General features: G+C 51.7%; 1 protein-coding gene and 1 non-coding gene across 2 annotated transcripts in view; one reads left to right on the top strand and one right to left on the bottom strand.

The window, feature by feature from the left end:
- LOC132583994 (C1q-related factor-like) overlaps window positions 1-26,587 on the bottom strand; it is a 59,260-nt gene that overhangs the window by 15,983 nt on the left and 16,690 nt on the right.
- On the top strand, window positions 11,734-11,805 carry TRNAT-GGU (transfer RNA threonine (anticodon GGU)). The gene has a single exon. It is a non-coding gene; the product is annotated as a tRNA-Thr (tRNA).

The following is a 26,587-nucleotide window of genomic DNA, read 5'->3' as shown; positions in this document are numbered from 1 at the left end:
AGAACCGGGTTGGATTCCCCACTTCTCCGATTGCAGCTGCTGGAATGGCCTTGGGTCAGCCACAGCTCTCTTATCTGGGAGAACCGAGTTGGATTCCCCACTCCTCCACTTGCAGCTGCTGGAATGGCCTTGGGTCAGCCACAGCTCTCTTATCTGGGAGAACCGAGTTGGATTCCCCACTCCTCCACTTGCACCTGCTGGAATGGCCTTGGGTCAGCCAGAGCTCTCTTATCTGGGAGAACTGGGTTTGATTCCCCCACTCCTGCACCTGCAGCTGCAGCTGCTGGAATGGCCTTGGGTCAGCCATGGGTCTCTTATCTGGGAGAACCAGGTTTGATTCCCCACTCCTCCACTTGCAGCTTCTGGAATGGCCTTGGGTCAGCCATGGGTCTCTTATCTAGGAGAACCGGGTTGGATTCCCCACTTCTCCGATTGCAGCTGCTGGAATGGCCTTGGGTCAGCCACAGCTCTCTTATCTGGGAGAACCGAGTTGGATTCCCCACTCCTCCACTTGCAGCTGCTGGAATGGCCTTGGGTCAGCCACAGCTCTCTTATCTAGGAGAACCGGGTTGGATTCCCCACTCCTCCGATTGCAGCTGCTGGAATGGCCTTGGGTCAGCCAGAGCTCTCTTATCTGGGAGAACTGGGTTTGATTCCCCCACTCCTGCACCTGCTGGAATGGCCTTGGGTCAGCCATGGGTCTCTTATCTGGGAGAACCAGGTTTGATTCCCCACTCCTCCACTTGCAGCTGCTGGAATGGCCTTGGGTCAGCCAGAGCTCTCTTATCTGGGAGAACTGGGTTTGATTCCCCCACTCCTGCACCTGCAGCTGCTGGAATGGCCTTGGGTCAGCCACAGCTCTCTTATCTGGGAGAACCGAGTTGGATTCCCCACTCCTCCACTTGCACCTGCTGGAATGGCCTTGGGTCAGCCAGAGCTCTCTTATCTGGGAGAACTGGGTTTGATTCCCCCACTCCTGCACCTGCAGCTGCTGGAATGGCCTTGGGTCAGCCATGGGTCTCTTATCTGGGAGAACCAGGTTTGATTCCCCACTCCTCCACTTGCAGCTGCTGGAATGGCCTTGGGTCAGCCAGAGCTCTCTTACCTGGGAGAACCGGGTTGGATTCCCCACTCCTCCACTTGGAAATATTGGAACACTTCATAATCATTGATGTATTCAAAGTAATATGTGCATTCCATACTCTACCCTAAACCTTTTTTGGCTGAATAACTTACTGCACCACTTCGCTTCTCCCAAGTAATATTGTGTTGCGTTCTGTTTAACATCAATGAAGCTTGAAAATTGGGGGTGGGGTGGGGGTGGAATGGGGAACCAGGTGCAGAAATGACAAAACTGCAGCTCAGGAGCCCCATGTGCTCTTTCACACATATTATGTGGCTCTTGAAGCCCCCACCACCCCATCAGCCAGCTTGGAGAAGGCATTTCTCTCCTTTAATTACTGCATTTAAAGTTAAAGTTGCTTTCTTTTCACCTCTCCTTCCTTCCTTCCTTCCTTCCTTCCTTCCTTCCTTCCTTCCTTCCTTCCTTCCTTCCTTCCTTCCTTCCTTCCTTCCTTCCTTCCTTCCTTCCTTCCTTCCTTCCTTCCTTCCTTCCTTCCTTCCTCCCTCCCTTCCTTCCTTCCTTCCTTCCTTCCTTTCTTCCTTCCTTCCCTCCTTCCTTCCTGTGTTGTGGCTCTCAAACATCTGACATTCATGTCTTGCGGCACTCAAACATCTGACATTTATTCTATGCGGCTCTTACATGAAGCAAGTTTGGCCACCACAGGTCTGAAGCCACAGAACAAAGCTTGAGTCCAGTAGTCCCTTTAAACCGAAAATAGTTTAATTTTGGGTAGAAGCATTTGTGTGTGCGCACTGAAGAAGTGTGCATGTACCCAGCAGCTTATACCCAGAGTTAAACGTTGTGGGTCTTAAGTTGAAGCCAGATACGCTGTCTTGAATTTGGAGATCAGAGAGCTGAGCTGCAGTTCAGGCAGGCTAAGTGCAGCCTTGGGAAGACTTGCAGCAGCCGCCCTCTGGAATGTGGCGCAGGGATAGCAGCTTTGCCGCCGGTGGAAAGAGCAGACGTGATTCTACTGTGCTCTACTTCTGTGTTTGTAAATAAAGCAAATCTAACAGAGATCCTCATAAGTCTTGGTGCTTTTTCATCCACGAGACACTGAATCTTGCAGCGTTGCCTAAAGGGCTTGTCATTGCTTGGGGAAATGCAGAGAGCAACAAAGCAAGTTCACTGTTTGGGCAAATCCCTGATTCTCAGCCTCACCAGGGTGGCTTGGAGAATTAAAATGTGTGTGTGGGGGGGGGTGGTGGTGGTGGGGGGAGATTGTTCATGCTGAATGCCAAAAGGAGCTATATAAAGGCATCATAAATACACCCTGCAAATAACATAGGAATGAAATAAACGTTTTCAAAAAGAAAAAGCCAAATGGAACTACGTTGTTATTTATTGAAAAGGAATTCCAAGTTGCAACTCTGAAAACTTACGTTCCCCCCCCTAAAATCAACATCTAGTACAAATTTGGGGTCGTGTTGGCTTTGGAACCTTTGAATCCGAACGTTCTGGATAAATCCAGAGATTTCCCCCCAAGGAGTTTCACCAGCTTTAAAGCCTCCCATATTTACCGTTGGGCAGTTCTGAAATATGAAAAAAAAAAGTAGTGCATTTTTAATACCTGCTGCTTTTGAACAAAGTTTGAGGTCCGTAACGAAAGCTGCTACCCAGAATTAAACTTTGTTGGTGTTAAAGGTGCCACTGGACCAACACGGCAGCCCCACCTGACTCTATCTACGTGCTGGTTTTGTTATGATCAGGACAGGGGTAGTGAGGTTCTGAATGTGGCATGTCTGACCCGCCTCTCGGAAGCACACGCAAACCGTTGGGGGCAAACTATCTTGCCCAGGTGGGAGTATAACAGAATTCCTAAAATTCTGGCTTTGAAGAAGAAGAAGAAGAAGATATTGGATTTATATCCCGCCCTCCACTCCGAAGAGTCTCAGAGCGGCTCACAATCTCCTTTCCCTTCCTCCCCCACAACAGACACCCTGTGAGGTAGATGAAGATATTGGATTTATATCCTGCCCTCCACTCCGAAGAGTCTCAGAGGGGCTCACAATCTCCTTTCCCTTCCTCCCCCACAACAGACACCCTGTGAGGTAGATGAAGATATTGGATTTATATCCCGCCCTCCACTTTGAAGAGTCTCAGAGGGGCTCACAATCTCCTTTCCCTTCCTCCCCCACAACAGACACCCTGTGAGGTAGATGAAGATATTGGATTTATATCCCGCCCTCCACTCTGAAGAGTCTCAGAGTGGCTCACAATCTCATTTCCCTTCCTCCCCCACAACAGACACCCTGTGAGGTAGATGAAGATATTGGATTTATATCCCGCCCTCCACTCCGAAGAGTCTCAGAGCGGCTCACAATCTCCTTTCCCTTCCTCCCCCACAACAGACACCCTGTGAGGTAGATGAAGATATTGGATTTATATCCCGCCCTCCACTCCGAAGAGTCTCAGAGCGGCTCACAATCTCCTTTCCTTTCCTCCCCCCCACAACAGACACCCTGTGAGGTAGATGAAGATATTGGATTTATATCCCGCCCTCTACTCCGAAGAGTCTCAGAGCGGCTCACAATCTCCTTTCCCTTCCTCCCCACAACAGACACCCTGTGAGGTAGATGAAGATATTGGATTTATATCCCGCCCTCCCCTCCGAAGAGCCTCAGAGCGGCTCACAATCTCCTTTCCCTTCCTCCCCCACAACAGACACCCTGTGAGGTAGATTAAGATATTGGATTTATATCCCGCCCTCCCCTCCGAAGAGCCTCAGAGCGGCTCACAATCTCCTTTCCCTTCCTCCCCCACAACAGACACCCTGTGAGGTAGATGAAGATATTGGATTTATATCCCGCCCTCCCCTCCGAAGAGCCTCAGAGCGGCTCACAATCTCCTTTCCCTTCCTCCCCCACAAACAGACACCCTGTGAGGTAGATGAAGATATTGGATTTATATCCCGCCCTCCCCTCCGAAGAGCCTCAGAGCGGCTCACAATCTCCTTTCCTTTCCTCCCCCCCACAACAGACACCCTGTGAGGTAGATGAAGATATTGGATTTATATCCCGCCCTCCACTCCGAAGAGTCTCAGAGCGGCTCACAATCTCCTTTCCCTTCCTCCCCCACAACAGTCACCCTGTGAGGTGGGTGGGGCTGGAGAGGGCTCTCACAGCAGCTGCCCTTTCAAGGACAACCTCTGCCAGAGCTATGGCTGACCCAAGGCCATTCCAGCAGCTGCAAGTGGAGGAGTGGGGAATCAAACCTGGCTCTCCCAGATAAGAGTCCGCACACTTAACCACTACACCAAACTGGCTCTCTCTTTGGCACTGAAAAAAACCCCATCTAAATTGTAAAACAAGTTGCAGTCCATGAATTTAATACCTCCGAAAGCCGACGGCATGCATTTGGGAATTGAAATGTCAGCTTTGCTGATGATCTTTTGGCTACTGTCAAGACCCATCGTTAGCTAACGGGGAATCTAGCCTGCCTTAGCAAGTTTCAGAAGGGTGCCTGGCGGCTCCGGATTAATTAACGCAGAGTACAGGAGTAAAAAGAACAGTGGAAGACTTCTGTCGCTCGAAAGGCGACCAAATGTACTGTGGCGTGCGTTTGCGGGATTTGTTCGAAGCCCTCCTCTGTGTTAGCAAATTCACACAGTCAGAGAAACAGCCCAAGTAAACCATCTTATTAAAAAACGACGCCAGGCCAGAGGCTCTCCCTTCCGCAAGCCTGCTAGATACTCGGCCACAAATAAGGCTGGTGACCTAGAAACGCTGGGCAGGCTCTGTCTCGCTGTCACCGTTTCGATCCTCCGCCAGCGCTGGCTGCTGCTCCTATACAGTTCCTCAGGAGAGATAGATTTGTTGCTGGAGGTGGCAAATTATTGTCAAACAAGCACAATAGACTCAAAGTGATATTGACAGTTGGAGGGCCAAATCCTTACTCCACCAGCATGCGCGCTTCTCCGGGCATCATCAGAAGAGAATACTAATGGCCCCCAGCCTGTCTCCAAGTATTGTGCATGGGGGAGTGGGGTGGGGGGGCTAGGCCCAGGTGGAAATCAAATTGCTAAAGCCAGCGGCTCCTCAGGGGGGTGGGGAACGACACTTTCTAGGGGCCAATAAAGCAGGGGGCCAATCAAGAACAGTGCCGCATTAAACCCTGTGGAGAGCCCTAGGCAGTCAAAATCTCATGAGCCCCCTCACAAATTACCTCAGTCTGAGTCCCCGCCCCACTGCCTATGGGCCCTCCTACAGCCTTCTTAAAAGCCCCTTTTACTAAGCTGCAGGGGAGAGGCAAATTTGGCAACGATGCCAGCAGCAGCCACACCAGGCAAGTCGGGCAAAGAGCGGCTCAGTTGCCGGCTGCGTGTGCAGGCTGGGAGGGCTGGGAGAGCCAGTTTGGTGTAGTGGTTAAGTGTACGGACTCTTATCTGGGAGAACCGGGTTTGATTCCCCACTCCTCCACTTGCACCTGCTGGAATGGCCTTGGGTCAGCCAGAGCTCTGGCAGAGGTTGTCCTTGAAAGGGCAGCTGCTGTGAGAGCCCTCTCCAGCCCCACCCACCTCACAGGGTGTCTGTTGGGGAGGAAGGTAAAGGAGATTGTGAGCCGCTCTGAGACTCTGTCCTTGAAAGGGCAGCTGCTGTGAGAGCCCTCTCCAGCCCCACCCACCTCACAGGGTGTCTGTTGTGGGGGAGGAAGGGAAAGGAGATTGTGAGCTGCTCTGAGACTCTTCGGAGCGGAGGGCGGGATATATATCCAATATCTTCATCTACCTCACAGGGTGTCTGTTGTGGGGGAGGAAGATAAAGGAGATTGTGAGCCGCTCTGAGACTCTTCGGAGCGGAGGGCGGGATATATATCCAATATCTTCATCTACCTCACAGGGTGTCTGTTGTGGGGGAGGAAGGCAAAGGAGATTGTGAGCCGCTCTGAGACTCTTCAGAGTGGAGGGCGGGATATAAATCCAATATCATCATCATCATCATCATCATCATCATCATCTTCTTCTTCTTCTTCTTCTTCTTCTTCTTCTTCTTCTTCTTCTTCTTCTTCTTCTTCTTCTTCTTCTTCTTCTTCTTCTTCTTCTTCTTCTTCTTCTTCTTCTTCTTCTTCTTCTTCTTCTTCTTCTTCTTCTTCTTCTTCTTCTTCTTCTTCTGGGGAAGCTGGCCTAGGGCCCCTAAATTTGCCTAATTGTTAATCTGGCTCTGATCAAGAAGTGTGCCCCCCCCCACCCCCGTGATTTCCTTATAGCATTGCAGAGGATGTTGGGTGGGGGGAGGCTGACTGCTCAGATTAGCAGAGCAGTAAAAAGCCTCAAGCCAATTCTACAAGGCTGCTTGCCAGCCAAAATCTTATGGGGCAGTTAGGGTTTTTTTTTTGTATTTTTAATGTGTGTGTATGTGTGCACCTGGATGCCATGGTGACCTCTGGTGACTGACCCCTCCTGGGGGCCTGGAGGATTTTTAGGGAGGTGGCTAGATAAAGCCTGCCCCTGCCCTCCTGACAGTGTATTCCAAGGCAGTCTCCCACCCAGGGCTTTTTTGGTAGAAAACCCCCAGCAGAAATTTATGTGCATATTAGGCCACACCCCCAGACACCAAGCCAGCCGCAACTGTATTCCTGTGAATTCCTGCTCAAAAAAAGCCCTGCTCCCACCCAAGTACTTGCCAGAGTCAACCTTACCTAGCTTATGAGAGCTAATGAGATCGGGCTTGCCTGAGCTATCCTGGTCAGGGGGGGCAGTTAGTATTTTAACTAGGGTTGCCAATCCCCAGGTGGGGGCAGGGGATCCCCCCGATTTGGAGGCCCTCCCCCCGCTTCAGGGTCGTCAGAAAGCGGGGGGAGGGGAGGGAAATGTCTGCTGGGAACTCTATTATTCCCTAGGGAGATTTATTCCCATAGAAAATAATGGAGAATTGATCCACGGGAATCTGGGGCTCAGGGCGGGGCTGTTTTTTGAGGCAGAGGCACCAAATTTTCAGTACAGCATCGAGTGCCTCTCCCCAAAATACCCCCCCCCAAGTTTCAAAAAGATTGGACCAGGGGGTCCAATTCTAGGAGCCCCAAAAGAAGGTGCCCCCTAACCTTCATTATTTTCTATGGAAGGAAGGCATTGAAAAGGTGTGCTGTCCCTTTAAATGTGATGGTCAGAACTCCCTTTGGAGTTCAATTATGCTTGTCACAGCCTTGATCTTGGCTCCACCCCTAATGTCTCCTGGCCCCACCCCCAAAGTCTCCTGGCTCCACCCCCAAAGTCCCCAGATATTTCTTAAATTGGACTCGGCAACCCTAATTTTAACCTCCCAGTCAGTTGGCAGAAACTACCAGGGGTGCCAGCCTCCAGGTGGGGCCTGGGGATCCCCTGGAATTTCAGCTCACCTCCAGACTACAGAGATATGTTCCCTTGGAGAAGAGGGAAGCTTTGGAGGATGGACTCTGTGGCATTGCACCCCATTGGACATATGGACATATGAAGCTGCCTTATACTGAATCAGACCCTCGGTCCATCAAAGTCAGTATCGTCTACTCAGACTGGCAGCGGCTCTCCAGGGTCTCCAGTGGAGGTTTTTCACACCTCTTTGCCTGGACCCTTTTTTGGAGATGCCGGGGATTGAACCTGGGACCTTCTGCTTCCCAAGCAGATGCTCTACCACTGAGCCACCGTCCCTCCCCATTGAGTATCCTCTCCAGGCTCCACCCCCAAATCTCCAGGTGTTTCCAACCTGGAGGTTGCAACCCCAACCCCAGCCACTGGAAAAAAAAATCCCCAGATGCACAGTTCTGGATGCAAAATGCACATGGACTGCAGCGAGCTCCTAAGAGCAACGGCTGCCTTTTGGGTGATGTATACACACTAGGTGCCTGCACACTGCCGTATCCCTGGGGACACTGTCCCTTAATGGGGACAGGTGGGTGCATTTGCCTAGACTACACATGAGTTGCTTGCATGGGAACTCTACTCTGCCCCCCAAGCCCTTCCTTCCTCCACAGTCAAGGAACTGCCTGAAGCCCACCAGCTGGGAGGGCCAGGGCTGGTTCACTGGAAGTGACTTAGGGGAGGAGGCCAAAGAAGCCAGGGGCATTTCCAGATGACAGCTTCTTTCTCGCCCACCAGTCCTGCAATTGTTTCTCATCTGCTAGAGGAGATCTCAGCTTGGTTCCTTGAGACAGAACTTCTGCTGTCCGGGGAAGCGTGACATACCTGGACGCACCCTACCGATTTCTATTCACAGAATGGTTATTTCTTTCCCTTAAGAAACCTGGGGACTGCAAATCTGTGCTCCATATACCTTCCCCAAAGAGCAATTCCCGGCATCTTGAAGGAAGGGAGCCGTAAGAGTTATAAAATCAATATTCATCTGTAGCGTAATTTGTCCCAGTCGCAGCACTTTGTCATGGGGGAAATGCTGCAAGAGGTATCCCAATAAAATGATACTCCTGTGGGTTTTTTTTTAAGGCACGAGACTTAAACGCAGGTGGCTGGAGCCCATGACCAGCGTTGTGTCCACCGCATAGGCTAGGGAGAAAATCCTCTTGAACTCAGTGGAGTTTATTTCTGAATATTTGTGCCTGCTGCTCGCCTGAATTGGCCTTCCTCACACCTGCCAGCAGAACCCTTCAAGCAGCAGAGAGTTGCCAAAAGAGTTCAAGAGAAGGATCACAGTCCCCAAGAGGTGAGTTCCCCCCCCCCCCCCCCCGAGATGGAAATAGCTCTGATCACCGGTAGACAGCAATTACATGGGACGTTGGCAGTCCTGGACTGCCACTGCTGATTTACGACCATAACGACGGTGCATCTTTCATCCAGGGTGACCAGGGAGAGACGGCTTCCCTGATCTTGGAAGATGCACAGCCACTGTAAGGGGCTCTAACGATTGAGGGGAGGCGATGCCATGGGAGACCTGACTCTCCCTCCACACACCTTTTGCCCTCCAATAAGGTTGAACTCTAAGGAACACTGTGGGGGGGGGGGAGGGAATGCTTTTGTTACATCCTCAGAATCCTTGACGTGCATCGCATTAGTGAGCTTCAACATATATGAACATATGAAGCTGCCTTATACTGAATCAGACCTTTGGTCCATCAAAGTCAGTATTGTCTTCTCAGACTGGCAGCGGCTCTCCAGGGTCTCAAGCTGAGGCTTTTCACACCTATTTGCCTGGACCCTTTTTTGGAGATGCCAGGGATTGAACCTGGGACCTTCTGCTTCCCAAGCAGATGCTCTACCACTGAGCAACCGTCCCTCCCCAACATATGAAGCTGCCTTATACTAAATCAGACCCTTGGTCCATCAAAGTCAGTATTGTCTTCTCAGACTGGCAGCGGCTCTCCAGGGTCTCAAGCTGAGGCTTTTCACACCTATTTGCCTGGACCCTTTTTTGGAGATGCCGGGGATTGAACCTGGGACCTTCTGCTTCCCAAGCAGATGCTCTACCACTGAGCCACAGCCCCATTCATGGCTCTCCAGCTGAGGTTTTTCACACCTATTTGCTTGGACCCTTTTTTGGAGATGCCAGGGATTGAACCTGGGACCTTCTGCTTCCCAAGCAGATGCTCTACCACTGAGCCACCGTCCCTCCAACATAAAGGTTTTTCTCAGCATTGGTTTCCATACTGGAGCAGCATCTGAACACGATGCTCCAGTTGTCCTTTCCTTGTCCTCTGTACATTCTCTCTCCCCCCCCCCCAATCTTTTTGGGAAGAACACAACTCAAGCGCAGTATAGTTTGGGCAGGAAGCTGCACGTTTTCAAAAGGCTCTCCTGCATTGACACCATTTCCCTTCACTAGCCCCTTGGCACACACCATTTCCCACACCGCACAACGGGAGGGCTCTCTGAGCGACTGAAAAACAAACTGGTAATTCCTCCGCATCATCAACCAAAAGGGAGACCGCAAGCAAGAAATCAGGAGGCAGCTGGGGCTGGGAAAGGCAGCCACGAAAGAGCTAGAAAGGATCCTTAAGTGTATAGATGTGTCGCTGGTGACCAAGATTAGATTAATTCATGCCATAGTATTCCTCGTCACTATGTACTGGTGTGAAAGCTGGACAATGAGGAAAGCCAACAGGAAGAAAGTATTTATTTGGGCTAAAACAGATAAAATGAATTTTAACCGGGATCAATGTCAAGTTCTGCATTTAGGGAAGAAGAATCCAATGATCCTTTTAGCCGGAGGTTCCAGGGACGAGGCCTTCACGTGACGATTCCTACTTGATCCTTTTAGCTGGAGGTGCTGGGGACGAGACCTGGTGCATGCAAGAAAGATGCTCTACCGCTGAGCTGTGGCTCCCACCCCAGGGCTCTGCTCAAGTAGAGTAGGAAGGATGAGTGGCAGCTTCAACAGGAGCCAATTTTTAGAAACTAATTGACTCTTCTTCAGCTTTTACAATTGGTTAATTTATCCCTGCCGGCCTCCAAGAAGTGCACTCCAAGGGGAAGGACGGTGGCTCGGTGGTAGAGCATCTGCTTGGTAAGCAGAGGAGGTCCCAGGTTCAATCCCTGGCATCTCCAAAAAAGGGTCCAGGCAAATAGGTGTGAAAAACCTCAGCTTGAGAACTGGAGAGCCATGAATGGGGCTGTGGCTCAGTGGTAGAGCATCTGCTTGGGAAGCAGAAGGTCCCAGGTTCAATCCCCGGCATCTCCAAAAAAGGGTCCAGGCAAATAGGTGTGAAAAACCTCAGCTTGAGACCCTGGAGAGCCATGAATGGGGCTGTGGCTCAGTGGTAGAGCATCTGCTTGGGAAGCGGAAGGTCCCAGGTTCAATCCCTGGCATCTCCAACTAAAAAGGATCCAGGCAAATAGGTGTGAAAAACCTCAGCTTGAGACCCTGGAGAGCCATGAATGGGGCTGTGGCTCAGTGGTAGAGCATCTGCTTGGGAAGCAGAAGGTCCCAGGTTCAATCCCCGGCATCTCCAAAAAAGGGTCCAGGCAAATAGGTGTGAAAAACCTCAGCTTGAGACCCTGGAGAGCCATGAATGGGGCTGTGGCTCAGTGGTAGAGCATCTGCTTGGGAAGCGGAAGGTCCCAGGTTCAATCCCTGGCATCTCCAACTAAAAAGGATCCAGGCAAATAGGTGTGAAAAACCTCAGCTTGAGACCCTGGAGAGCCATGAATGGGGCTGTGGCTCAGTGGTAGAGCATCTGCTTGGGAAGCAGAAGGTCCCAGGTTCAATCCCCGGCATCTCCAAAAAAGGGTCCAGGCAAATAGGTGTGAAAAACCTCAGCTTGAGACCCTGGAGAGCCATGAATGGGGCTGTGGCTCAGTGGTAGAGCATCTGCTTGGGAAGCGGAAGGTCCCAGGTTCAATCCCTGGCATCTCCAACTAAAAAGGATCCAGGCAAATAGGTGTGAAAAACCTCAGCTTGAGACCCTGGAGAGCCATGAATGGGGCTGTGGCTCAGTGGTAGAGCATCTGCTTGGGAAGCAGAAGGTCCCAGGTTCAATCCCCGGCATCTCCAAAAAAGGGTCCAGGCAAATAGGTGTGAAAAACCTCAGCTGGAGACCCTGGAGAGCCATGAATGGGGCTGTGGCTCAGTGGTAGAGCATCTGCTTGGGAAGCGGAAGGTCCCAGGTTCAATCCCGGCATCTCCAACTAAAAAGGATCCAGGCAAATAGGTGTGAAAAACCTCAGCTTGAGACCCTGGAGAGCCATGAATGGGGCTGTGGCTCAGTGGTAGAGCATCTGCTTGGTAAGCAGAAGGTCCCAGGTTCAATCCCTGGCATCTCCAACTAAAAGGGTCCAGGCAAGTAGGTGTGAAAAACCTCAGCTTGAGACCCTGGAGAGCTGCTGCCAGTCTGAGGAGACAATACTGACTTTGATGGACCGAAGGTCTGATTCAGTATAAGGCAGCTTCATATGTCCACTTCTGCATTTCCCACATCTCTAACAGACCCGGGAACACAAAACCAGCCAGGCAGCATCTGCGGCCCATGGATCCTGCTTTCCGTTGGGGAAGGCAGGCTCCAAGAAGCACACACACTGTGCGTGGAGAGAGGGGGAGCCTGGCAGTGCCTCCCTAAACCAGAAGGCCTCCTAGGCAGCCACCTACTTGGCCTGCTCCCACACGCCGGCCGTGCTGGAGTGGCAAGAGGAGAATATTGTTTGCTGAGCCACATTTTTGGACCAGTTGGATTTCTATCTGTTAAGAGCGACCTGCGATTGTATTGTGTTCCTGCACTGTGTTATACTACAAATTGTATTACTTTGGCAACTGTGAATGTCACTGGTATAGTGTACTTTGAAACTTCACACGTCGTTCCTAATTATAGAAGTTAAATACCTAAGAGTTTTGTCACCCTGGGGTATCCCTTTAATTCTGTAGCTTCGGACTAACATGGCTGCTCCCCCGAAGACCCCGAGAAGGGGACAGAAATGTGCTACATTGGATCCACATTGGCCAAATGCTACACTGGGAATATTCCTGGGAATAACAGGGAGAGAACTAACCCATGGGGGGGACGGACGGAGATGAGGCATCAAATTCCTTTTGACAAGGAGGATGAGGTGATCTCATCTGGGGATAACTTGGAGGAAGAAGCCCCGGCGGGTGGGCTCCATCTCAATGGCTGCCATTGCCTTGTGGAGCTGACAAAAGGCAGCCAGCGCAGAGAGCGACTACAATCCTCTCCCTCTCTCTGTATTCATCTGGCAGCCGGGAGGAGGATATTACTAGCATGTCTGTTTCAGCAAGGATCTTTCTTTTATTTAACTTGGTTAAGGCTACCGCCTAGCTTGCAATACAATGGAGTGACACTACAAATAATATATTTTAATTTCAGATCTAAGCCTGGGTGCAACTCTGCAGGCTTCAGGCGCAGGAGCCAGGGGGAAAAAAACACCTCACCTCCCTACATGCTGGAAACTTCTGTATGCCCTGAATTGGTGCTATGTGGCACAAATGGGGCAGGGAAGAACAGCTGGAATGGGGTCAGCTCTCCAGCCAAGCCACCCAAACAGCGACACAAAGCGCTTGACACTACCGCTCCTCCGTTTGGGGAGGGACGGTGGCTCAGTGGTAGAGCATCTGCTTGGTAAGCAGAAGGTCCCAGGTTCAATCCCCGGCATCTCCAAAAAGGGGTCCAGGCAAAATGGTGTGAAAAACCTCAGCTGGAGACCCTGGAGAGCCGCTGCCAGTCTGAGAAGACAAGACTGACTTTGATGGACCAAGGATCTGATTCAGTATAAGGCAGCTTCTTATGTTCATATGTTCAAGGATTCACTCATTACCAAACACTGGTGGTCTTCCCAGATCATGTCAGATCCAGGTTTGGAACTCCTGGAGATTTTGGGGTGGAGCCTGGGGAAGACAGGGATAGCAGGTGCGGTACAAGGCCACAGAGCAGCCCTGTGGCACAGAGTGATAAAGCTGCAGTGCTACAGTCTGAGCTCTCTGCTCACGACCTGAGTTCGATCCCAGCAGCAGCTGGGTTCAGGTAGCCGGCTCCAGGTTGACTCAGCCTTCCATCCTTCCAAAGTCGGTAAAATAAGTACCCAGGTTGCCGGGGGGAAAGTGTAGATGACTGGGGAAGGCAATGGCAAACCACCCTGTAAAAAAAATCTGCCATGAAAACATCATGATGCAACGTCACCCCAGAGTTGGGAACGATTGGTGCTTGCACAGGGGACTACCTTTACCTTTTTTACAAGGCCACAGAGCCCAGCTTCCAAAGCAGCCATCTTCTCCAGGGGACCTCTCTGTAATCTGGAAATGAGCTGTAATCCCAGGGGATCCTCAGGTCTCACCTGGAGGCTGGCATCCGCACAATGACTATGGGTGACAGGGATTCCCTCTAAGCTGAGTTAGTGTGAGCTAGCTCACAATTTTTTAGCTTTCAGCTCACACGTTTTTGTCCTAGCTCAGGAAAAAAGGCCCCAGTGCAAGCTAATTGATGCAGCAGCTCACCACTTTAATGCCAGTAACTCACAAAGCAGAATTTTTGCTCCCAGGACTCCACAGAGGGAGCATTGGTGAGAGGCATGCCCTCCTGGGCCTGTGCTAGTGTTGGCACCAGTGTTCCCTCTACGCTGAGTTGGTGCAAGCTAGCTCACGGCTTTTTAGCCTCCAGCTCACACATTTCTGTCTTAGCTCAGGAAGGATGGCCCCAGAGCCAACTCACAGCTCCTGAAGTAGAATTTTTGCTCACAAAACTCCACAGCTTAGAGGGAGCATTGGTTGGCAATGGACCCATGAAGGGAAGGGGATACTTTGGCTGGGAAAACAAACTTCCTTGACTAGTTCCTAAGATTAAATATACAATCCTGGTCTGAATTGGGGCCACACACTCCAGCAGTTTTAAAGGGGAGAAGAACTTCCTGGAAAATGTATACATTTAAAGCCCTATATGGCCGAGGACCTGCCTACCTGAGGGACCGTCTTTCCCATATGAACCCCAGAGAGCACTGAGGTCAGCAGGGAAGAACCTGCTGACTATCCCCGGGCCGAAAGAGGTAAAACTACAGAGTACCCGCATGCGGGCCTTCTCTGTGGTGGCTCCACACCTATGGAACCAGCTCCCGGAAGAAATGCGGGCCCTGCGGGATTTTGAACAATTCCGCAGGGCCTGCAAGACCATCCTCTTCAGGATGGCCTTCACCGATTAAAAAGAGAGACTGCTAAGTAAATTTACCATCTGCTGAAATAGCAGCAGGATGTTAATTTTATTGAGTTTATTAATTTTAGAGTCTTAATTAAATTGTTAAACCAGTTATTGTTTTAAACATGGTTGACTTTTGACATTATTAAGTTAATGTATTGACGTGATGTTGTTAGCCGCCCTGAGCCTGCTTCGGCGGGGAGGGCGGGATACAAATAAAATGATGATGATGATGATGATGATGATGATGATGATGATGATGATGATGATGATGATGATGATGATACATGAGCTTCCAATGTTTTATATGGCTTTGCCCTTTATTTGAAAATAGCATACTCCAGGTATTTACCAATAACATTGCTTATGCCACCTGGCGAATGAGCACCCTGTGGGACTTCTTATAGTTCTGCAGGGCCTGTAAGGTGGAGCTCTTCTGCCAGAACTTCCATTGGCAGTACAACATACAAAGAGTATCACGGCAGAAAAGGGAGGGACAGTGGCTCAGTGGTAGAGCATCTGCTTGGGAAGCAGAAGGTCCCAGGTTCAATCCCTGGCATCTCCAAAAAAGGGTCCAGGCAAAGAGGTGTGAAAAACCTCAGCTGGAGACCCTGGAGAGCCATGAATGGGGCTGTGGCTCAGTGGTAGAGCAGCTGCTTGGGAAGCAGAAGGTCCCAGGTTCAATCCCTGGCATCTCCAAAAAAGGGTCCAGGCAAATAGGTGTGAAAAACCTCAGCTTGAGACCCTGGAGAGCCGCTGCCATTCTGAGTGGACAAGACTGACTTTGATGGACCGAGGGTCTGATTCAGTATAAGGCAGCTTCATATGTTCGGGGAGGGATGGTGGCTCAGTGGCAGAGCATCTGCTTGGTAAGCAGGAGGTCCCAGGTTCAGTCCCCGGCATCTCCAACTAAAAAAGGTCCAGGCAAATAGGTGTGAAAAGCCTCAGCTGGAGACCCTGGAGAGCCGCTGCCAGTCTGAGAAGACAATACTGACTTTGATGGACCGAGGGTCTGATTCAGTATAAGGCAGCTTCATATGTTCATATGTTCAAAAGAACAAGGAAACAAAAAGCAAAAAGCCCCACGTGAAACGAGCTTCTATATCCAATTACATAACAAGAAAAACCATTCGTATATAAATAATTGTATTTAACCCACATATATTGCTTTCATCAAAACAACCGTAATACTCAGTGCTTTGAACAAAAGGAAGCATTTGCACTAGGGTTGCCAAGTCCAATTTAAGAAATATCTGGGGACTTTGGGGGTGGAGCCAGGAGACTTTGGGGGTGGAGCCAGGAGACATTAGGAGTGGAGCCAAGATCAAGGCTGTGACAAGCATCATTGAACTCCAAAGGGAGTGCTGGCTGTCACATTTAAAGGGATGGCACACCTTTTCAATGCCTTCCTTCCATAGGAAATAATGAAGGATGGGGCACCTTCTTTGGGGGCTCATAGAATTGGACCCCCTGGTCCAATCGTTTTGAAACTTGGGGGATATTTTGGGGGGAGGCACTAGATGCTGTACTGAAAATGTGGTGCCTCTACCTCAAAAAACAGACCCCCCCAGAGCCCCAGATACCTGCGGATCAATTCTCCATGATTTTCTAGGGGAATAAATCTCCCTAGGGAATAACAGAGTTCCCAGTAGACATTTCCCTCCCCTCCCCCCGTTTTCTGACAACCCTGAAGCGGGGGGAGGGCCTCCAAACCGGGGGATCCCCTGCCCCCACCTGAGGATTGGCAACCGTAATTTGCACCAAGAGTTCTTTTCCTTTATATGGTAAAATTGTCCAGCTTTTCCATGTAATCCTGGTGTGATATTCCAAATGATGAATGTCTCTCAGTGGATGCAGCCAAACTTTCAAAGAGGAAAGGACAAGGTTGTACCAATACCCTTGTTTCGCAAAAGCTTTTTCAAGCTATAAAGGACCTCTTAGCGCAGACTTCTTCAAGCTGCAATAAACCTCTTGGTGGAGAGCATATTCAAGCTGGAATAGACATCTTCGCCAAGAGCTTCTTCAAGCTGCAATACACCTCTTAGCAAATTCTTAAAGCAAAGGCAATCATAGCCCAGATGTTTTCTAACTGAACACCCAAAGAGGTGTATTGCAGCTTGAAGACAATTTTACCACATAAAGTGTAATGTACTGGGAGACGAGACGTGGTGAAGGCATAGGTCTTTATTGGCTAGTACATCACACGCAACTGAGAACACGCGGCCGGGTCCGCTAATATATACATGCCTCCCGGAACATCCCCTTCGCTGGCCAGCCCAATCCTGGCCAGTCAAACTTCCCGCCCTTGGTCAGGATTGGCAGTGGCTTTTCCCGCGCTGCGCACGGCGACCCGAGGGTGGCTCGGGTCGCGCGGCGCTTGCGCTGAGTCCGATACACTACACTCCTCCCCTCCTAGTTTAAACTACATAGTCCTGTAGGTACGCTGGCGTCCTGCGTTCCCGTGTTGATCTCCTCGGGGTTGCCGTTGGTGTGGGGCCCGATCCCAACGTGGGTGGCGCCGTTTCTGGCTGTTGCCGGCCCGGGTCGGGTGCTGGCTCCGGTTCTGGTCCCGCGGCTGCCGGGGCCTCGTACGTGGGTAGCTCCTGTATTGGCGGGGCCCCTTCTGGCGGTTCCGTTGCTGGCGGTTCCCTACTCTCTGCCTCTTCTGCCTCCTCGGGTAGGGTGCGGCGGCGCAGCTGGTCGATGTGCCGCCTCAGCACCTGGCCTCCGGCGGTGGTTACCTCGTATGACCGGGAGCCTGTTACCCTCAGAACCCTTCCCGCCAACCACTCGGGGCCGCTTGCGAAGTTTTTCGCATACACTGGGTCGCCCGGAAAGAATCCTCTCACTGCTTCCCGGACCTCGGGGGACCCGCGGACATCCGGCGCCCGGTCCGGGTGTAGCCTATCAAGACGAGTGGTCAGTTTCCTCCCCATGAGCAGTTCTGCGGGGCTGAAACCGGTTACAGGGTTTGGGGTGATCCTGTTGTGGAACAGGAATGCTGAGAGGCGGTGGTCCCAATCCCCATGTACTATACGGCCAAGGGCCTCTTTGGTGGTCCGCACCATGCGCTCCGCCTGGCCGTTGGTGGCTGGATGGAATGGGGCGGACCTTATGTGCCTTATGAGGTACCGGTCGGTGAACTCCCGGAATTCCCGGGAGGTGAATGCCGTGCCGTTGTCCGTCACCAGGGTGTCAGGGATCCCGTGTGTGCAGAGGACCCTTCTGAGCGCCCTGACTGCTGCTGCGGTGGAGGTCGAGGCCACCGGGATTACCTCTAGCCATTTTGTATATGCGTCCACAAGTATAAAGAAGATCTGGCCCTGATACGGCCCCGCGAAATCCACATGGAGGCGGGACCACGGCCGCCCGTTCGACTCCCACCTGTGGACCGGGGCGGACGGCGGATTGGGTCTGGACTCCTGGCATGGTTGGCACCTTCTTACCCACCCCTCTATTTCCTCATCCATGCCCGGCCACCACACGTAGCTCCGGGCCAGGGCTTTCATTCTCACGATGCCCGGGTGGGTCTCGTGGAGATCCTCCAATACCTGTCTGCGCAGGGGGGGGGGCACCACCACCCGGCTCCCCCAGAGTATGCACCCCTTGTGTGTCGATAGCTCGTCCTTCCTGGACGCGAACGGCCGAAATGCTTCTTCCACCTTGCCCGAGGGCCACCCCCTTCCCACCCAGTCCCTGACCCGTGCGAGGATGCGGTCTCTCCCAGTCGCCCGAGCCACCTCGTCCGCGTGCAGTGGGCGCTCGGGGAGCGACTCAATGAGCATCACCCCGTGTGCCGGGGCGGGATCTGGGTCCGTTGTGGGTAGCGGCAGGCGGCTGAGGGCATCTGCGTGACCCATTGCTTTACCGGGGCGGTGTATCAGAGCGTAAGTGTATGAATTCAGGAACTGGTTCCACCTTAAAACCCTCTGAGACAGAATCTGGGGGGTCTGACGATCGGGGGCTAGGAGGCCGAGGAGCGGCTTGTGGTCAGTGGCGATGGTGAAACGCCTACCGTAGAGGTAGTCATTGAACTTTTGCACCCCCGCCACGATCGCCAGGGCCTCCTTATCGATCTGGGCGTAGTTCCGCTCGGCAGGGGACAGAGTCCGGGAGTAGTAAGCGATCGGCGCCTCTCTCCCGTCCGGGAGTTGGTGCCCTAAGACCGCTCCTACTCCGTAGGGGGAGGCGTCGCAAGCCAGGATCAGGGGTAGGTTTTCATCGTAGTGATGAAGTACCGCGTTAGAGACCAAGAGGTCTTTCACTGCCTGGAACGCCGCGGCTTGGCGTTTACCCCAGACCCACGGGGCCTGTTTATCTAACAAGCGGTGCAACGGTTCCGCCACGGCGGCTTTGTGTGGCAGGAATGCATGATAAAAGTTCAATAATCCTAAAAAACTCTGTAGTTCTGCCTTGCATTTGGGGGCAGGGGCCTGGACTATGGCCCTGGTCTTGTCCGCCGTCGGGTGAATTCCAGCCGTGTCCACGGCGAACCCCAGGAACTCCACTCGCGGAACACCCAACAAACATTTCTCCTTTTTGACTCGCAGCCCCGCCGCTTGGAACCGTCTGAGGACCTCTCGCAGGCGGCAGCTGAACTCTCCTTCGGTGGGGGCGGCGATTAAAACGTCGTCAAAGAAGGGTTGAACTCCGGGGATCCCTTTCAAGAGAGAGTCCATTATGCTCTGGAATATCCCCGGAGCTACACTGACCCCGAACTGCAGCCGTTTAACCCTGAACGCGCCCCTGTGGGTCACGATCGTCTGCGCCTCCGCTGTCTTAGCGTCGACCGGCAGTTGCTGGTATGCTTGTGCTAAGTCCAGCTTTCCAAAAACCCTCGCCCCGGCTAGTGCTGCTAGGACGTGGCTAACCACCGGGACTGGGTAGGGGTTGTCTTGCAGCGCCTTATTGATCGTGCACTTGTAGTCGGCGCAGATCCTAACCTCCCCGTTGGGTTTGACTGGCGTTACTATGGGGGTCTCCCATTCCGCATACGTTACAGGTTCTAGGACGCCCTGGGCTGTTAGGCGGTCCAGTTCTGCCTCTATTTTAGGCTTAAGGGCGAACGGGACGCGCCTCGCTTTAAGCCTTATGGGCCTGACCATTGGGTCTATCGGTAAGGTGATGGGCGGACCCTTGTAGCTCCCCAAGGACCCGTCGAAGACCTCGGGGAACTCCCGGCAGACCCCGTCGAAATTGCTGGCCTGCAATTGGTCCACCCCCACCAGCTGGATCCCCAGTGGATTGAACCACGCCAACCCGAGAAGTGTGGTCAGTTGGCGCTTGACCACTAGGATGTCTAGGGGCCCCCTAAAACCCCCTCTTTCTACATGCACCCGGGCCCACCCCACGATGTGTACTGGGTTCTTCTGAAAGTCCCTCAGTACGAAGTCCGCTGGCCTCGTTTGGATGCGGCGGCGGAGACATAGTTTCTTGAGGGTTTCCTCCGAAATGATAGAGATGGAGGAACCCGAGTCTACTTCCATGATGCAGGGGGCGCCCTCGATTAGGACCGACATTTTGACCTTGTCTGGGGCCGAGAGGGGCAAGTTCAATACCTGCAGACTGGTGGATGCCGTCGTGTGTGTGTCCAGGGAGTCGTGATGCGCTGACGGTTGGCGGCGGCTGTTCTTGGCCCGGCAAGCCCGGGCGATGTGGCCTGTCTTTCCGCAGCTGCGGCAGTCCAGGTTGCGGTACGGGCAGTCCCGTCGCTCGTGGGGGTCGCCGCAGCTGGCGCACCTGGAACCGGTGGTGGCGGTGGCCCTCTCCGTCGCTCGTTGTCTCGCGGGGGCCCGTGTGTCCGTTCTCTGAGGCCGCCGGAGCTGAAACGCTTCTTCCTCTGCTCGGTCTTCCAGCTCTGTTTCCCCTTGGTGGACTGCTTCGCCGCGTGGCTGGCCGAACGCCTTGGTGGCCCTCTCGAACGCCGTCGCCTCGTTGAAGGCTTGTTGTAGCGTGAGCTCCTCCTTAGCGAAGAGCTTCTGCTGCAGTCGTTCGTCTCGGAGGCCCCAGACGAAACGGTCCCTCAGGGCTTCGTCCCTTTTGTCAAAATTGCAGTTCCCGGCGATCTGTCGCAGGGCCGCCAGGTAGACCGCCGCTGTCTCCCCCGACTTTTGGTCCCTCTTGTGGAAGAGGAATCGGCGGGCGACGATGGACGGTTGGGGCGAAAAGTGGCCCGTGAGGAGTCTCACGACTTCCCGGTAGGTCCTCTCGGTCAGCTTAGCTGGAGCGGAGAGGCCTCTTGCGATCTCGAAAGTTTCTTCTCCACAGACGCTCAGCAGGACGTCTCTCTTCCTGTCGTCATCGTCGATCAGGTTCGCCCGCAGGTAGCACTCGACCCTTTCTGTGTAGGTCTCCCATCTCTCGGGGTGCTCCGGGTTGAATTCCGCAAGATGGCCCGTCGTTACTGTAGAGTTCGCCATGGTGGCGGCGGGCTGTGCGATCCTGCGGTCTCACGCCTTCCTCGTCTCCGGCCCGGTCAGGTTCCCCTCGGGGCGGCCGGACCTATCTAGATCCCACCTTCGTCGCCAGTGTAATGTACTGGGAGACGAGACGTGGTGAAGGCATAGGTCTTTATTGGCTAGTACATCACACGCAACTGAGAACACGCGGCCGGGTCCGCTAATATATACATGCCTCCCGGAACATCCCCTTCGCTGGCCAGCCCAATCCTGGCCAGTCAAACTTCCCGCCCTTGGTCAGGATTGGCAGTGGCTTTTCCCGCGCTGCGCACGGCGACCCGAGGGTGGCTCGGGTCGCGCGGCGCTTGCGCTGAGTCCGATACACTACATAAAGGAAAAGAACTCTTGGTGCAAATGCTTCCTTTTGTTCAAAGGACTGAGTATAACGGTTGTTTTGATGAAAGCAATATATGTGGGTTAAATACAATTATTTCTATTTGAATGGTTTTCCTTGTTATGTAATTGGATATAGAAGCTGGTTCACGTAGGGCGTTTTGCTTTTTGTTTCCTTAGACCTTCCATTGGGGCAGTGGGTGTTCACTTATGTCTGGCCTCCATTCCAGTGACCTTAGGTCCGAGCGACCACTTGGACCCAATTGGGTGGATATCTGTCGAGGCACAGTTTAGTTTTAACCAGGGCTTTTTTGGGTGTGGAAAAAGCCCAGCAGGAACTCCTTTGCATATTAGGCCACACCCCTTGAAGCCAAGCCAGCCGGAACGGCATTCCTGTGTGCTCCTGCTAAAAAAAAAAAAAACAACAACCCTGGTTTTAATGTCGATGTTCTAATTTTTAACTGTATTTTAATTATTTAATGGATTTTATTGTGTGGTTTTTTATGATGGAGCCTGCCCTGAGCTTGCTTATGGGGAGTGCAGGATTTAAATGGAATTAAATAAATAGGACTACTGAGCTAAATTAGTGGACAGCATTCAAACCCTGTTTTATTGTTATGGTTCCCAACCGAGGACATCTTGTACCATGGATGTTTCTCTGTCACTGAAACAGCTGCATATTCATCTGCTAATATCTATCTTATTGTTAAAGGCAGCTCAAAAACTGGCAATTCTAGCTAGAAATGTCATTTGAGCTAGTTTGGCGTCGTGGTTAAGAGCGTGGACTCCAATCAGGGAGAGCTGAGTTTGATTCCCCCACAGCTCCACATGCATCTGCTGGAGTGGCCGTGAATGAGTTACAAATTCTCACAGAACTGTTCTCTCAAGAGAAGTCCTTGAAAAAGCTCTCTCAGTCCTAACTCCTTCACAAGGGAGGGGAGGGGAAGGAGACTGTAAACTGCTCTGAGACTCTGTGAAGGGCAGAGTAGAACTCCAATCTCTTCTTCTTCTCTTCCTTGACCGTTTCCACATTAGGCATTTTGTTTTGAATAGCCATCATTTCTTCGTATGGATGAAGTTTGAGTCCAGTGGCACCATTAAGACCAACAAAATTTTATTCTGGGTATAAACTTTTGCGGGTACACACACATCGCGTATACACAAAAACTTTCACCCAGAATTAAACTCTGTTGGTCTTCAAGGTGTCACTGGACAGAAACTGTTCTTCTGCTTCAACTTGGGGACCCATCTGAATTTGTTCACATGGTTATTACAGATTCTTCAGTCATCGGGTGGCAAACCTTTGGGGACTCTGTGGTCCTCCTGTTATTTTTCAGACTCGGTCCGTGGCAATTTTTTTTGCTTAGAACAATATTTCTTGTTCAGTTTGTTTCAAGATGGCTTGCCAAGCTTTATTGATATAGCAATCAGGCGGGGCGGCTGGGTCAGTGATGTGTTGGGAAACCCTGATTATTTTTAAACCCTCCTGGCTTGCAAAGAGGAAATGAACTCAGGAAACATATAATTGAAGGGCCAATTACACTAATGAGGGGCAAACAGGAACAAAAGCTCCTCTCTCTCTCTTTTTTTGGTGTTTGTAAGTGGGATATTTTTTTGTTTACGATTCCGTCGCTGCACAAAACCGACCCCCTTAAAGCTAACGAAATCTCATTTCACCATGAGCTCTCTAATCTTCTTCTTCAGATGGTATCAGTGGATCTGTGTTTACTACGTATGAACTCATGTAGAAGGTTTTTTTTTGGGGGGGGGGACCTAATTAGCAAGGTCAAAAGGTCTTGCGACGCAGCAGCCCAGGGTGAAAATGGAATGACATGAAATTCGTATCCAATCACAAAAAGTGCAGACCATTCGCTAGTAATATTCAGCCAGTTAACCCCCTAGTCATACATTTTCATGAGCCAGTTATCATGAGCTAGTTTGGTGTAGTGGAGAAGTGTGCGGACTCTTATCTGGGAGAACCGGGTTTGATTCCCCACTCCTCCACTTGCACCTGCTGGAATGGCCTTGGGTCAGCCATAGCTCTGGCAGAGGTTGTCCTTGAAAGGGCAGCTGCTGTGAGAGCCCTCTCAGCCCCACCCACCTCACAGGGTGTCTGTTATGGGGGAGGAAGGTAAAGGAGATTGTGAGCCGCTCTGAGACTCTTCGGAGTGGAGGGCGGGATATAAATCCAATATCTTCATCTACCTCACAGGGTGACTGTTGTGGGGGAGGAAGGTAAAGGAGCTTGTGAGCCGCTCTGAGACTCTTCGGAGTGGAGGGCGGGATATAAATCCAATATCTTCTTCTTCTTCTCTCAGCCACACCCACCTCACAGAGTGTCTGTTGTGGGGGAGGAAGGGAAAGGAGATTGTGAGCCGCTCTGAGATTCTTCGGAGTGGAGGGCGGGATATAAATCCAATATCTTCATCTACCTCACAGGGTGTCTGTTGTGGGGGAGGAAGGGAAAGGAGATTGCGAGCCGCTCTGAGACTCTTCTGAGTGGAGGGCGGGATATAAATCCAATATCTTCATCTACCTCACAGGGTGTCTGTTGTGGGGGAGGAAGGGAAAAGAGATTGTGAGCCGCTCTGAGACTCTTCGGAGTGGAGGGCAGGATATAAATCCAATATCTTCTTCTTCATCTTCTTCTAAAAATGCTCTACCTGCTTACTGGGTTGAACTGCAATTTGGGGGGGGGGTTTAATCTCATGATAATTGCGACCCTGCTCTTGGTTTGCTTTCCAGACCTCCTGCGTAAAACGGCTGCACAGTACAGATCCACTCAAAGCCCCCAAAGAAGTCCAGAAAAGCTTCAGCTAGAGTCAAATTCTGTTAGTCTTTAAGGTCCTTATTTTACTGCAGCACTAGACCTCTGGGAGAATGGAACAGTGCCAGAGAGCTCCACCAGGTCTCTTGGACCAGAATTACAGAGCTTGGTAGAGCTACCTGAAATTCACTAGAATGTTGCCCTTTCCATGTGTGAGGAGGAGAGAAATAACTGATTTCGGAAGCTTTCCTTAAGACTTTCTGTTTTAATAAAATACGTGATGAAACCTTCCTGGCGTCAGTGGAACAGGTTTCCTCGGGAGGTGGTGGGCCCTCTTTCTTTGGAGGCTTTTCAACAGAGGCTAGAGGGCCATCTGACAGCAATGAGGATCCTGTGAATTTAGGGGGAGGTATTTGTGAGTTTAGAATGGTTCCTCAGTGGGACAGGTTTCCCCGGGAGGTGGTGGGCTCTCCTTCCTTGGAGGTTTTTAAACAGAGGCTAGATGGCCATCTGACAGCAATGAGGATCCTGTGAATTTAGGGGGAGGTATTTGTGAGTTTAGAATGGTTCCTCAGTGGAACAGGCTTCCTCGGGAGGTGACGGGCTCTCCTTCCTTGGAGGTTTTTAAACAGAGGCTAGACGGCCATCTGACAGCAATGAGGATCCTGTGAATTTAGGGGGAGGTATTTGTGAGTTTAGAGTAGTTCTTCAGTGGAACAGGCTTCCTCGGGAGGTGGTGGGCTCTCCTTCCTTGGAGGTTTATAAACAGAGGCTAGATGGCCATCTGACAACAATGAGGATCCTGTGAATTTAGGGGGAGGTGTTTGTGAGTTTCCTGCATTGTGCAGGGGGTTGGACTAGATGACCCTGGAGGTCCCTTCCAATGCTATGATTCCTCCCCCCCTCCCCCCAAAAGGCCTTGCTTCTAAGCTCCATTGTTCAAACCCCCTGTGAAAATTTTGCTGAACTCTAAGATTTGACTCTTGAGCTTACTAAAGAGCCTTTGATGAGGAACTTTATCAAAAGCTTTCTGGAAGTCAAGGTAAACAACATCTATTGGATCCCCTTTGTCCAATCTTTTTGAAACTTGGGACATGTTTTGAGGAGAGGCACCAGGTGCTATGCTGAGAATGAGGCGCCTCTGCCCCCAAAAACAGACCCTCCAGACCCCCAGATACCTCTGGATCAGTTCTCTATGGAGAACAGGGTATAGTGGAATGCTCAGAGGACACCCCCCCCCCATTGCTTTCTGCTCCACCCGTTCCCAAAGCCTTTCAAATCGCAATAAATGCAAACTTTTCTGATAGGAGGGTCTGGGCAGTTTTTTCAAGACGTTAAATGTTCTCACAAGAGTCCAACGCTCCACCTTGAAGAATTTCCAACACAGCTTGGCAAAAATGATAGGTGTGACGAGGTTATACGTGAACCCTTGTTTCACTTCCTCCAGCTCCCAACCAATTTCAGATAAGAGACTGATGCTTCAAAATTCATCCGTACGCCGTGCGGCTTTTATAGCTTCGATCCCCAGTCCCGCCTGGGGAGTGGCAACCTACCAGTGCCCTTAGCAGCTGCTTCACTGCAGACCTTAAGCAGGGAGCCACGTGGGTCGGGGGGGGGGGGAGCACAGCCCGGTGAATGAAGCAGCTGCAAAGGAGCAGGCAGGACTGGAGGGGGGGGGGGGTGATGGTCATGCCTGGTGGGGTGTCGACTCTGTGGCTAAGATGAAACTTGATAAATAAGAAACGGGACGTGCTTGGCCAGGAGCTGACCCTTCTTTGCCCTGGCGGGCTCCGCCCGATCAGAGAGCCGGTTTGGTGTAGTGGTTAAGTGCGGGGACTCTTATCTGGGAGAACCGGGTCCCCCCCCCCCGCTCCTCCACTTGCAGCTGCTGGAATGGCCTTGAGTCAGCCAGAGCTCTCGCAGAGGTTGTCCTTGAAAGGGTTGTTTCTGTGAGAGCTCTCTCAGCCCCACCCACCTCACAGGGTGTCTGTTGTGGGGGGAGAAGATATAGGAGATTGTGAGCCGCTCTGAGTCTCTGATCCAGGGAGAAGGGCAGGGTATAAATCTGCCCCCACCTCACAGGGTGTCTGTTGTGAGGGAAGAAAATGTAGGAGATTGTAAGCCGCTCTGAGTCTCTGATCCAGGGAGAAGGGCAGGGTATAAATCTGCAGCCTTCTAGCTTTCTTCTTCTAAACCAGGGGTGTCGAATTCATTTGTTATGAGGGATGGATCTGACATAAGCGAGACCTTGTCGGGCCAGGCCATGTTTCTTAAAAATAAACCATGCTTAAAACATTAGCACTCATTGGCCTTAAAGGTGCTCTCTTTTTATTTCTCCCAGGGGATCCAGGGAACTGG

Source organism: Heteronotia binoei, chromosome 15 (genome assembly GCF_032191835.1).
Source record: "Heteronotia binoei isolate CCM8104 ecotype False Entrance Well chromosome 15, APGP_CSIRO_Hbin_v1, whole genome shotgun sequence".
NCBI lineage: Eukaryota > Metazoa > Chordata > Lepidosauria > Squamata > Gekkonidae > Heteronotia > Heteronotia binoei.
Note: the sequence above shows the minus strand (reverse complement) of the source record. Positions and strands in the feature narration are given on the sequence as shown.